This window comes from Nestor notabilis, unplaced genomic scaffold, assembly GCF_000696875.1.
Source record: "Nestor notabilis isolate BGI_N333 unplaced genomic scaffold, ASM69687v1 scaffold16023, whole genome shotgun sequence".
In the NCBI taxonomy this organism is placed as follows: domain Eukaryota; kingdom Metazoa; phylum Chordata; class Aves; order Psittaciformes; family Psittacidae; genus Nestor; species Nestor notabilis.
In genome coordinates, this window is record NW_009920725.1 from 5,031 (window position 1) to 16,994 (window position 11,964).

Genomic DNA, 11,964 nt, shown 5'->3' on the forward strand with positions numbered 1-11,964 from the left:
GCAAACCTTCTGTGAATTTGAGCATAAACTTATTAAATGGTGAATTTTGTTTTTTGTTCTGTTTTCAGTCTCTACCATGGAGGTGAGGGTGTGTTGTCTAGGTAGGAAAAGGTGTGAGTAAGGGCAGAGTTTTGTTTGTGGAAAATGAACCAGTTCAACCCCTTAATGCTAGGAATAGGAGAACCTGTAATATTTCAGTGTTGTTTAAAGACAGACTGTATTGTGGCATATCTGTAATCTAGTTGTTGGTATGAATGTTAGAGTTATGAGTTCCTGTTTTCCCAGTGCGGAAGTAGTGAGGGAGTCTTGAAATAACTGTTCTTTGATAGAGGGGCTGTTACTAACCGTTAACTGAAGTGTGTGTGCAAAGGAGTCTGAGGTCTTGGGTGGGTAGGACTGATACCTCTGGTACAGAAAAATAGTTTAAAAGCATTACGCACATTTGCAGCATGGAAAGTCAAGAAATAGAAGAGTTCTTTAATTGTGAATCAATGAAACTGATCTTTTGAGAGTTCCAAATGAAGATGATAGTCTTGGCAACAATTAATAAATGGCAGGCTTCTACACAAGTTTTGGTGTTGGCTTTTGTTTGTTTGTTTATTTGAGTTGTTTGGGTTTTTGTTTGTTTTTTTTACAAATCTGTTACCAAAGTTTATAAACTTTATCCAAGTAAACACATTGACACTCGAGACATTTCTGGAATTTAGTATTTATAGGTCTGATTTTGGAATAAAGCAATATAAAGTTGAATGGATCTGAACTGAGAACCAAAATCAACATAACTAGTGTAAATTTAAAAACTTCCTAATTTTTTTCTTAATGCATGTTTTGATTATGACAAGTGGAACAAAAGTATGTTATTTTAATTGCACAACCTAAAAACAGATGAAGTGAGTTACATCAGTAGCTGAAATTAATAGATTGCATTCTATTGATTGTGTAAGCATTATGGGTCCTCATTTATAGCTGTAAATTAAACATATTAAAGATGCTGCACTAGTGATTGCATAGCATCTTAAAGTGAAATACCAGATATTTGAAGCATCTTATACATTACTCCCCAAATTTCTGAAAAATTAATGTCTAAGGCAATAATGTAAAAATAAGCTAGAAAGAAAATATGTTCTGATATAGAAATGATTTTATTGGTGCATTTATATTTTTAAATGGTCACAAAATATCTTTCATGAAAAGTTATGACATATATTAGATACCATAATAAATTAATTCAAATTTTCTGACAGTGTAAATTTCAAGTTACTTGATACAATGAATTTGTTGACATCTTATATTAAAATCTTGATTTGTATTTTTGCATGCAACCCAGATTTTCTATTCACATGCTGACTTTTAAAATGGTGTAATGCTATGTTTATTTACATACACATACACACTATCTACTTTTATATTTATATATATATAACAACATAATGTAGACATGAGACTCTCTTACAGTTTAGAATTTTTGGTTTTATGTAGTTTAAAAATGGGACGTCGCTCCTCGGACACAGAAGAAGAGAACAGAAGCAGAAGGAAAAAGAAACACCGCAGACGTTCATCTTCAAGTAGCTCCTCAGGCAGCAGAACGTACAGCCGTAAAAAATCTGGAAGGAAGTCCAGGTCAAGGTCGCGGTCTCGAGATCTCCAGTCTCGTTCACATTCTTATGAGAAAAGGTACATTTGTAGTAATTAACTGTCTGTTGCAGTTGTTTACAAATTGAGCTCGTTTGTATATATGCAGTTCCAAAGATAAAAAAAAGCAGCCCACTAAACTAAGTCTTCCTTTCTCCTCCTTCCAAATAATGAATTTGGAATCTCTGTTTGGAGATGAAACTACTTAGTTACTAACAACTATTCTAATAGTTCAGCTACTATAATTCACAATATAATAGTAACAATATAGTAGTTTATACAGTGTAACATCAGTTTGTAAAGTAGTTTCACTCAACTAGTTATAGACTATTCTTTGTTACTTTTTTCTGTTGTAATAAACTCAGTAGCTACTGTCTTTCCAGACAACAAGGTAGACTTGTTCAGTCAAAAGACTTAGTGTGACTTTACAGCAGGTCTACACATTTGCTGCAGCTGCTAGTTTTTACCATTCTTACTATTTTTTACATGTACAGAATGTGGTAGTGAGCTGTCGGGTGTTTAGAACACAGATCATGTGGCTGTATCTACCAATCTTTTCTTGACCTAATCCTATATTTTCTTCATTGGAGGCCCCTTTCAGTACCTGACCTTTTTAGATCAGGTATGCTATACTGGTTACCTTGGTCTGACTTGTGGTGATCCTGCAGTCAAACTGAGTGGGTGGTGGTCAATTTATTAGTAAGTGGAGCTGAAATATTCACTGAGTCTAGCTGCCATGTAAATACATTAGAAACTGCTCCCAACAAACTTTTCTTTAGTTGGCAGAAGAGTGCGTCAATGAGGGGCAAGTTGTCTGGTTGTGGGTGTTTCTTATTTGTTTATTTCCATCCCCCCTTTATTCTGTTCCTGCTCAGCATCTACAGGCAGCCCTTAGGGGACACAATGAGATGACATGGGCTTCGATGCCAACAATATGCTGATGACGTGCAGCTTTATGAATCTCTTTAGTCCACTGCAGGCATGGCTATCTCACAGATAAAAACAGAGCTTGAAGGGAGATTAGAGTCTGGATGAAGACCAGTTGACTTAAATTGAATCCAGAAAAGACGAAAGTGTCTGGCTGGCACCTTTGCTTTGCCCTTAGTTTAGGGCATTTGCTTCTGGCAGTTAAGGCACCATTACACACTGGGGTCCTACTGGATTTATCCCTGACCCTTAAGAATCAAAAGCAGCTGTCTCCAAGAGTACTGTTCTTCATCTTCATTTAACAGGAACAGTGCATTCCTTTTTTAGATGAAGATCTGCTTTTAGTAGTTAACCTATGTATCTTTTCCAGTTTGGACTATTGCAGCTCTACTGTATGTAATACAGCACCCCTTTTCTTATGCTATATAAGTGATACTGACTACATCCTGAATTGCAGAAATGTTTTTGTGAGGTGTTATATTTTAATATTAATCAAACATAAAAGCCAAAAATACGGAGTTTCTCTTAAGAGTCATAATTGTTAATTAATTAGTTGTTAGGGGATGGAGAGGAAATGTTAAGATTAATATTTGGAAGGTATCATTCCACCAGCTTTAGGATTAGTTGATTTAGTTTATGTATTTAGTATCTATTCTTTCACCTTTCCCCTTTGTGCATAAGAATTTATTCTTTGAATAAATGAAATAGGGAGGTTGGGTGGGAGGGGAAAAGGGAGATATCTTTCTGACTTGACTGAACTCAGGAGAACTTCCAAGCTCAAATGGAATGGATTAACACTAAGTTTTTGATTACTAATAGTCCTGAAAAGCCCCCAAACAAAACCAACCAACCAAAAACCCCAAATAAAAAGAAAAAAACCAAACCAACAAAAACACACCACAACAAAAAAGCAAAAACCAAACCAAACAAAAAAAAAACCAAACCCTTCCACTCCTCCCCCTCCCAACAACCAAAAAGGGGTGGGGGAGGGCCTGTCTGCATTAGAGCAGAACAAAGATTGTGTACTGTAGAAGTTAGGGTAACAAATCCGTAAGGTTATATATATACATAAAATATTTTTAGTTGTACGTAATTTAAAATACATTTTTATCGTTACATTTTATGTATGTACCTAGTATTACTGGAAATAATTGTATAGAGTAGCAACACAGAAGTTAACATTTTAAGAATTTAATTTTTAGCTCTGGAGTTGTAGTCTTTATCCCATATGATGTATTTCTGTGTAAATCCTGTGAAGAGTGTAGGTTCTAAATGTTTCTTCCACCTTAGATTTGACAAAGAGGAAAGTGAGTTTCAATGAGCTGGATGTGGGACTAAGAACCATTGAGAGCTGGGTTGCGTTCCTGGCTTTGCCCTTGAGGTACTGCACGATTTTAGGCAAATTGTTTAACTTCTGTTTCTCTGTCTACCCTTTTTGACTCTTGGAATGCATATTTTAGAATATAAGCTCTTCAAGACAGGCATTGCCCATGTGTATGTGAATTACTTATTATAGTGTAATACTGGTACTTGAGGCTTCTACAACATAATACAAAACCCACAGGTTTGTGCTTAGGTAAACTGTTAAGGGTTTTGTTCCTTTTTTGTTTGTTAGTTTTTAGAAGAAGTGCATACTTATTAGCATGGTTTTGTTTTAGACACAGGCACAGATCGAGCAGTAGTTCTTCATATGGTTCTAGAAGAAAACGCAGTCGTAGCCGATCAAGGGGCAGAGGCAAATCCTACAGGTCTCAAAGATCGAGATCAAAAAGTAGAACAAGAAGGTAAGACTCTCTACTAGGAAAATAATTACAACTTATCCTGTAAAAACATTAATTTAAAATTTTCATGTTGTTCCTGAGTTTGGAATATACTAGAAATAGCTGTTGCAAGTGATGCTCTAAACTACATGTCAGTTGAAACCCTTCCTAATTTGAAATCTCTATGCAGTGCTTTTTATGTACAAAATCTTTAAATTGCACTGGTGGAACAGTTGGGTTTGAAGATAAGTTGTATATTCTGCATTCAACCAAGTGCAAAAACCATCAATAAAGTCACCTTGGTTTAACTGTAATAATCTGAAACATTCTTGTGGATTTTTTTTTTATTACTGATTTCCATAACTCCTGTGCATAACATTGGTTTCCTCAAGATCAGACTAAATTGTTATTTTCTCATCTCTGTTTCCTTTGGAAAGAGATGAGTATTTAGTTATGCAAATTTTTCTTAATATATAAAGATATCTCTGATGCTGAAAGTGTTCATAAATTGGATTGTGACAAATGACTATTTTCAATAATAAACATAATTTCAATATTTAAATATTAATCTGATATTACAGATTGTATTATAAAATTTGCTTCCTACTTTTGTAATTAAAAGAAGCTCAGGTTTTTTTTGTGTGTGTTTGTGTGTGTATTTCAGTTAAGAAGTTTAAATAAAGTTTATCCCTGGTGTTGTGACTGAACCCAGAACACCTGGATATCAGAATTATTGTTAGCATTTTCTCCTGAATTTAGTGTATCAGGCAGATCAAAGGTTGGGGTTTTCTTTTGGTTTTTTTTTTTTTTGCTGTGTGTTTACAGATTATTAGCCAGGTTATTTTGTATACCTTCACTAAGAATTTAGTAAACCATGTTATTTTCATACCAAATCACTAGAACTGTTGCCTCTAAATGTTGAAAACTTGTTCTTCAAAGACATGGATGTTTCACTTTCTCTTATTGTTATTCTCTCATTACTTATTCACAGCTGTTCATTATAATGGTTGCCTGGACACTTACTGCTACAGTGCCTTTGTAGTAGCAATTTGGTTATTTAAACTGTCTGATCTCTCTTGCAGTATACTTACCATCTGAGCTGTAGACCCCAGATAAGCTGCTGCACTGTGTGTAGGAATATTTCTGTAAATATCCACTGTTCTGCTAACAAAATAAATTTTACCAAACTGAGATGTTACAAGAATAAGGTGCAAATGAAGGTGTTTTTTCAGTGTGTCAGATACTCAGCATTTCTTTTTTATTGTAGTAAGTATAAATTGCAGATCTCATTAGACACAGTCTTATGGGGTTTACTGAAGTTAATTGTCATTGCAATATATGGAAATTATGCACTTAAAAATATTAAAAACATAACTACTGTTTACTTCATTTTGTACTAGGATATACTGTGTATAAAACAGTTTGTGTAAAATATAGCAGCTTTTTCAATACTATAGCCACGAAGGTATAGCTGCACGTCACTTTAAGGGATGCTGCTATTCACAGACATGGTTCTTCAGGGGAAGCGTTTGTAAATAACGCCCTAAATTATAACAGAAGAGTCTTTTGGCATGTTAAAAGCATAAAACTAAACCCAACAGGACACATTGATTATTTTATTGTAATTTTTTCCAAGTCTGCTCTCTGCTGTAATGCTACACTGAGAAGCCATGGATTAATCTTGCTTCTGGAAGAGAGTTAAATAGGTTGCAGAAAGCTGCTGCTTAGAGGCCTGTGTTTTCCCTGTTTATTAGTGCTGAGGCAGTAGCAGCAATGCTAAATACTTCCTTTCTCTCCTGTCTCAAAATCTTTCTTGTGCACTTGTTTGAAGGTGTGAACAGCTTTCCTAAAACGACTGAGTACATTGTGATTCTTCAGGCTGGGAAAGAGATCCTGGGGTAGGAGGGAATATAATGGAGGGGTATAAAACAAAAATAAGAATGAATGATGTGGAAAAGATGATTAAGGACTGAGTGTTTCTTCTCTCCTCCAGCTGAAGACCTGGGGCAGGCATGAAGTGAACGAAGTCAGCTGGTGGCAGATCCTAGTCAAACAAAAGGGGCTAGTTCTTACGTATCATATAGCCAAGCTGGGGAAGCCCTTGCTGTTGGAGGTTGTGGATACCAGAAGTTGAAATTAATTTAAAAAGTCAGACAAGAAAAATCCATTCAAAGCTGTTAAATGCAAAGAGACAGTATTTATCTTGGGAAATGTGTGTATTTGTAGTGCTGAAGTGTAATTTTTGTAAGAATTTGGCATCTGTCATTCGTTAATGCTTTTGCTTGGGGTGGGGCAACTTGTTTCATATGACTTTTAAAGGTAAGTAGTGAAGATAAACTGTAAACCTATGTAATGTAAACTACGAAATAAAATGATCAGAAGTAACACGGGCAGTCACCTTGTCTTAGTGTAGCAGTGTGTTACCTATCAAAGTGTTCTTGTTGATCTCCAACTTCAAAATTACCAGTGTAAGGGAGTAAAATCTACAGACCCAGCAGAAAAGCAGCAGTAATAGAGCAATAAAACAAAGATCATCCATGTGTTACTTGTGTTTGTAATGTTGTAGCTCAGAGCACCACCTTGCTTGAGCAACTGTGATTTCCCCCCTACCCAATGGGAATTGGACCAACACTAGAAAATTAGTTTCATATTGGAAGCTAAGATCCATTATATGGTATCTTTAAATATCACTGATTTTGTTTTTGTTGTAAGTCATGAAGATAGCACAAATTCTGAATCTAATGTCTTTTCTCCAGTTCCCCATCAAATTAATATAGTCTGTTTTTCAAGGTAGTGAAAATATTGGTTAAAGAATGTGTGGCTGTAATGTAATCTTTAAGTAACTTCTCTAATCTAGGTTATTTTTTGAGTGAATAATTTACAGATACCCAACTGCATAAAATACTGAAATACCAAATTTTAATTTGAATAGTTAGATTTTTATAATGATTTTTTTAAAAATAGTTTGAGCAGCTATTATTTGTAACCTAAACTGATAAGCAAACTTGTGCATATTATAACTATTTTATCTTAGATGCATTTTTTAGAGACAAAAAAAGTGGAGCTTCCTAGTAATGCTATAAATTTAAAGCTGTCCTACAGCAAGATAGTACAATGCAAATAGGACTTAATAAGATCACAAACTGAATTTCAGCAAAACAACCAAGATTTACATTAAATTAGGAATTTTAAAACCGATTTAGTTTGTTTTACTGAGCATTTGCTTAATAACATTTTGCCTTCTTGCAATCTTTTTAAAGACAGTAATTCGTCTGTGAAATGCAGGCACATCCTCAGTAGAAAAATTGAAAGCAACAGCTCACTTCCTGAAACCACACATATAGTGATATAAAGAAATATTTCAGCTCTACGAAATTTAATAAATCATCCCATTTCCTAATTTGATCATATTAGATGCTGATGTGGAAGAAGCATTTCAAATACCATCTCCTCATTAATATACATCAGTCTGGGGAATAGAATGGAATACTTATGCAGAGATGTCACAGTTAGTGTTTCTTAGTTTACTAAGTGGAACAGGTTGATGTGATACTGGGTGCTATTTGTCAATGTCTTGCTAAAATGGTTTGGGTCGAGTTATGGAGTCCAGAAAGACGGCGGCTGATAAATCAAAAGTGGATTGAGTGGACAGGAGGCAGTGATTGATACTGTGACAGGATATGAAGAAAGGAATCTTGATACAAGCATGCATGATATTGAATATGAGAAGGAAAATGGCCCCGGAGTATGGATATTATTCAAGGAAATGAGAATAATAATATCATCTTGAAATTATTGCTGGGTGAAGATTAGGATAGTTCTTATTAGAATATTATGCTTCTCTGGAATGGAGAAACTTAGATTTCATATAACTTCTATGTGGATAAATTCTGGCTAATATTTTTAGAGTTTTTACTGCAATTCAGCAAGTTAATTATATATGAAAATACTTTACATCAGGACTTGTAACGCAAATATTTTTATTCACATAGCTTTGACTAGAACTAACTAAAACATGTTAACCTTTATTCCTTGATTTCATACAATTCTGTGTTATGGAGCATTTCACTATAATTGCCTTTAAACATGCAAGTTTGTTTTTAATTGTCTGTCAAGTGTTTTTGGCTTTTCTCTTTATATTAAAACTGCTGCCTTGAAACCTCTTTAACACAGCTTAATTTAGATTGGCGTGGTAACAGCTAGTACATCTGTACAATCTAAGAAGAGAAAATATCATGTGTAAAGTAATACTGACTGGAGAACTGATGCCTTTGGACTGTCTATGAAGGAAGTGTTTGATCAGTGTGTTGGTTTTTTTCCTGGCATAGGTGCTGTTTTTCCCCTTAGCGGGGGTACATGGTTACTTCTTATTTTCTTACTGTTCTTCCAGTCTAATTGATTTGATATTGAAATGTGTACAACTCACTGCAGTCCGGTGGCAGGGTGACCTAATTCTTATGGGTGGCTTTGGAATGGACTTGGGTTTTGATATGGAAAAACGGCTTATTGACTAAAGTTGCCATAATTCTAGCAATATATACTAGAATTAACTTATGTTCACCCCTTACAGATTACCAGAATTCTTTCTTTTAGCACTTACAGTTTGTAATATTTAAAAATAGGATCCTGAAGTCATGCAGCAAAAATGCAATGTGAAAGGGTCATTAAGCAAAAAATAATAAACCTGCACCTCTTTCTTTAATATAGTGCTGTGTTGTTATACATGCTGAATAGAGACAGGTTCTCAAATTTAGGGATCTCTAAAGATAGTGCAATTTGCAATGCCTGGTTTATGACACACTGTGATAATGGAATTACAAGAAAAGCATTCCCTACCACCCCTTTCTAGCTGCATTTTCAACACTGCTGCTGCAAACCCAAATACAATACCAGACAGTGCTTACCCTGAAGTTAGAGATTTTTGCCATTGGGTTTGATCTGTTCTCAAAAAGGTCATAGCTTCATGCAGACACTTATTCATGGCGGGGCAAGCTGTAAACCCTTCCTATGTATCAGTTGTTTACTTGTGTTCTTTATAGTGTGCTGCTGTGTACAGAAGATCTTTTTGCAGAAGCTTTTTACAGAAGCTTTTTGCAGGTTTCAGGTTTTAGTACTGGCATGGATCAGTCATCTTTTGGCTGAGGGTTTGTTTAGTTTTTTGGTGTTTGGTTTTTTTTTGTCTTGAGAATTTCCTTTTTTAGTATCTTAAAAATAAATCCAAACCATTGCTAGGAAGTACTTTACTGGAGTTGATATTGCACAGGGAAATGTCGTTTTTAAGACTTTTCAAAGATACAAATAGTATTATCATTGAATGCTTTTTGTATTTGCATTACTTGGAATGGTCAATAGAAATGGGTCTGTCTTCAGTTAGTCTCTTTTCCATGCACCATGTTATTTTAGCGTGGTAGTATTAATGTGTTAGAATCTTTCCAAATTAAAACCCTGGTCTATCTGGTTTTACTGCTGATAAGAAGTGTTGGATCAAGACATAATCTATACTAACGCAGGTTCAAAACTTCCTTTCAGTTACAGGCTGTATCTGTCTGTCCTGGTTAGCATACACTAATTGATAGCTTCTAGTGGATTACAATGTAGAGTTTTAGTTATGAGCAACTTCAGGAAGAATTTTCTAGAACAGCATTGGCTGGAAAAGAAAATAAGGGATTTTAGGAGAAAAGAAGATAGTTGAACATTTTGGGGTAGGCATTAATGTCAGCAACGGTGTCTAGTGGAAGAGATAATGGCAGGTAAGTAAAGAGCAAAATTGTGAAGAGGCTTGCAGATTAGACTGAGAAGGAGGAGGTAGAGGAGAGATTAAGTTAAAAAAAAAAGGAATGAAAGGTATTGGGCAAAGATCATCATACAGATAAGATGAACTGCAGTTGTGTGGACTTAGAAGACCGATTTTTAAGAATGTTATGAAAAGAGACTGCATTTAAATATGATGCAGATATATGGATTAAAGTTGAAGAGTAAGGGTCTTGCCTGTGGGAGTGTTTTAACACATAACAGCTGTTAGCTGTTCTGGGGAAAAAGGAATATGTAGGAAAGAAAGTGAAGGCTTTTAGAATTGACCGTACTACAGATATCAGACAATGAGTTTTATTGTCTGATGGGAAGGAGATGGAAGGAATGAGGAAGCGAAGTCTGAGTAGCAACAGCAGTATTGACTTGGAGCCATGTGATAGCTCTGGGGGGAGAAGGCAAAAACGTGGCTCTTCTTGTGTGGCTGTTGTAAGAACCAAAAATTACAAGAAAACTGTGAAGAACAAGGTTGGACACATATTGTCAGACAGTGTTGAAAAGTTGTCTTAATCTCTAAAAATGTTTTGCAAATACCTTCCTTGGAAATGGATCCAAGGATTTTCATAAGAGAAGCAGGTAAAATCCTGTAAGAAATCAAGCAATACTATTAATCAGAATATTTCTTTTGAAATGTGTTTGGTTGGTGGTTTTTGGTGTTTGTTGTGGAGGGTTTTTGAGTTTTGTTTTATGGTTTGTTTGGGTTGTTTGTTTGTTGTTTTTGTTTTTTTTTTTCCCCCCCCTTTTGTTCCTGGTAGTAACTACTAGAATTACTGTACTGTTGTTTTAAAGTTTTGATCTGCTGCCTAGGATATTTTTTCCTTCTGTCCTTGCCACACAAATTAAGATACTCATGTGCAACTAGCTGTACAGACCCACGTATTTATGTAAGGAATCTGTGTAAATATTGCATGCTTGTTTCTCTTGTCACTGGTGGGGAAGTTTGGAGTCTTTGGTCCATTAGAATGTGTATTTAATTACAATATTGTAGAACTAGTGAAATTCAGATTACTGAGTTTGCTCACATTATCTTTAGTTTTTTTGTGATGGTAACATCAGATCATATTTCTTCTTTTTCTCCCAGTAAATCAAAACCTGCAGTTTTTATTTAAAATCTTGTTGCATTACAGGTTGTATCACCAATAGTATCTAAACATATTTTTTTAGTTGTAATAACTTTTTTTCAAAAGGAGCTGAACTTTTAGTCTACATAAATATACTGGAAAAAATACAGAGGTGAAGCAGTGTCATTGGAGATAACCTAGAGCAATAACCCACCAATGTGCACATTACTGAGACCTAATTGATCGCTTTGGGAAATTAAACGTCATAAGGCAATGCCAAGGGCCCTTAAGTTATCAATAAGGCCAGATAGCTGCTAGTGACAGTTGCTTTGATGCTTATGATTGGTATATAAAACAAAAATAAACAAAGAAAACCAACAAAACAACAACAACAAAAAAAAACCCCAACCCAACAAACCCACAACAAATTAAAAAAATAAAGATATGAATGCGTAAGTGTTGTTCATTTAGAGCTAAGTATTGAGTCTAATTACATGTAAACTTTTTTCCTAAGGCAGTCCAGGTGTTGTGTACACAGGATGTGTTATAAGTGTAGCTTCTTATTTTACTAAAACCTTTTATTCCTCCCTTTGGGAAAGGGTGTATTTGCAGGTTGGTAGTTATTTGGGTTGGATTTTTTTTATTTTTTTTTTTAATGCTTCAGTTTCCTGCTTGGGAAAAGGTACTCAAGAAGACAAGAAAAATGTGATTCCCCATTTGTTTTAATTTTGTTTTTTTTGGGTTTTTTTGTGGTTTTGGGTTCCCCCCCCCCCCTT

At 35.0% G+C, this 11,964-nt stretch overlaps 1 long non-coding RNA gene across 1 annotated transcript in view; it reads left to right on the forward strand.

The window, feature by feature from the left end:
- Nucleotides 1-1,485: 1,485 nt before the first annotated feature.
- Nucleotides 1,486-11,964, forward strand: part of LOC104402842 — a 27,913-nt gene continuing 17,434 nt past the window's right edge. The window contains exons 1-2 of the long non-coding RNA XR_719896.1: nt 1,486-1,674; nt 4,218-4,343. This is a non-coding gene — a long non-coding RNA (uncharacterized LOC104402842). The remainder of the gene's footprint in view (nt 1,675-4,217; nt 4,344-11,964) is intronic.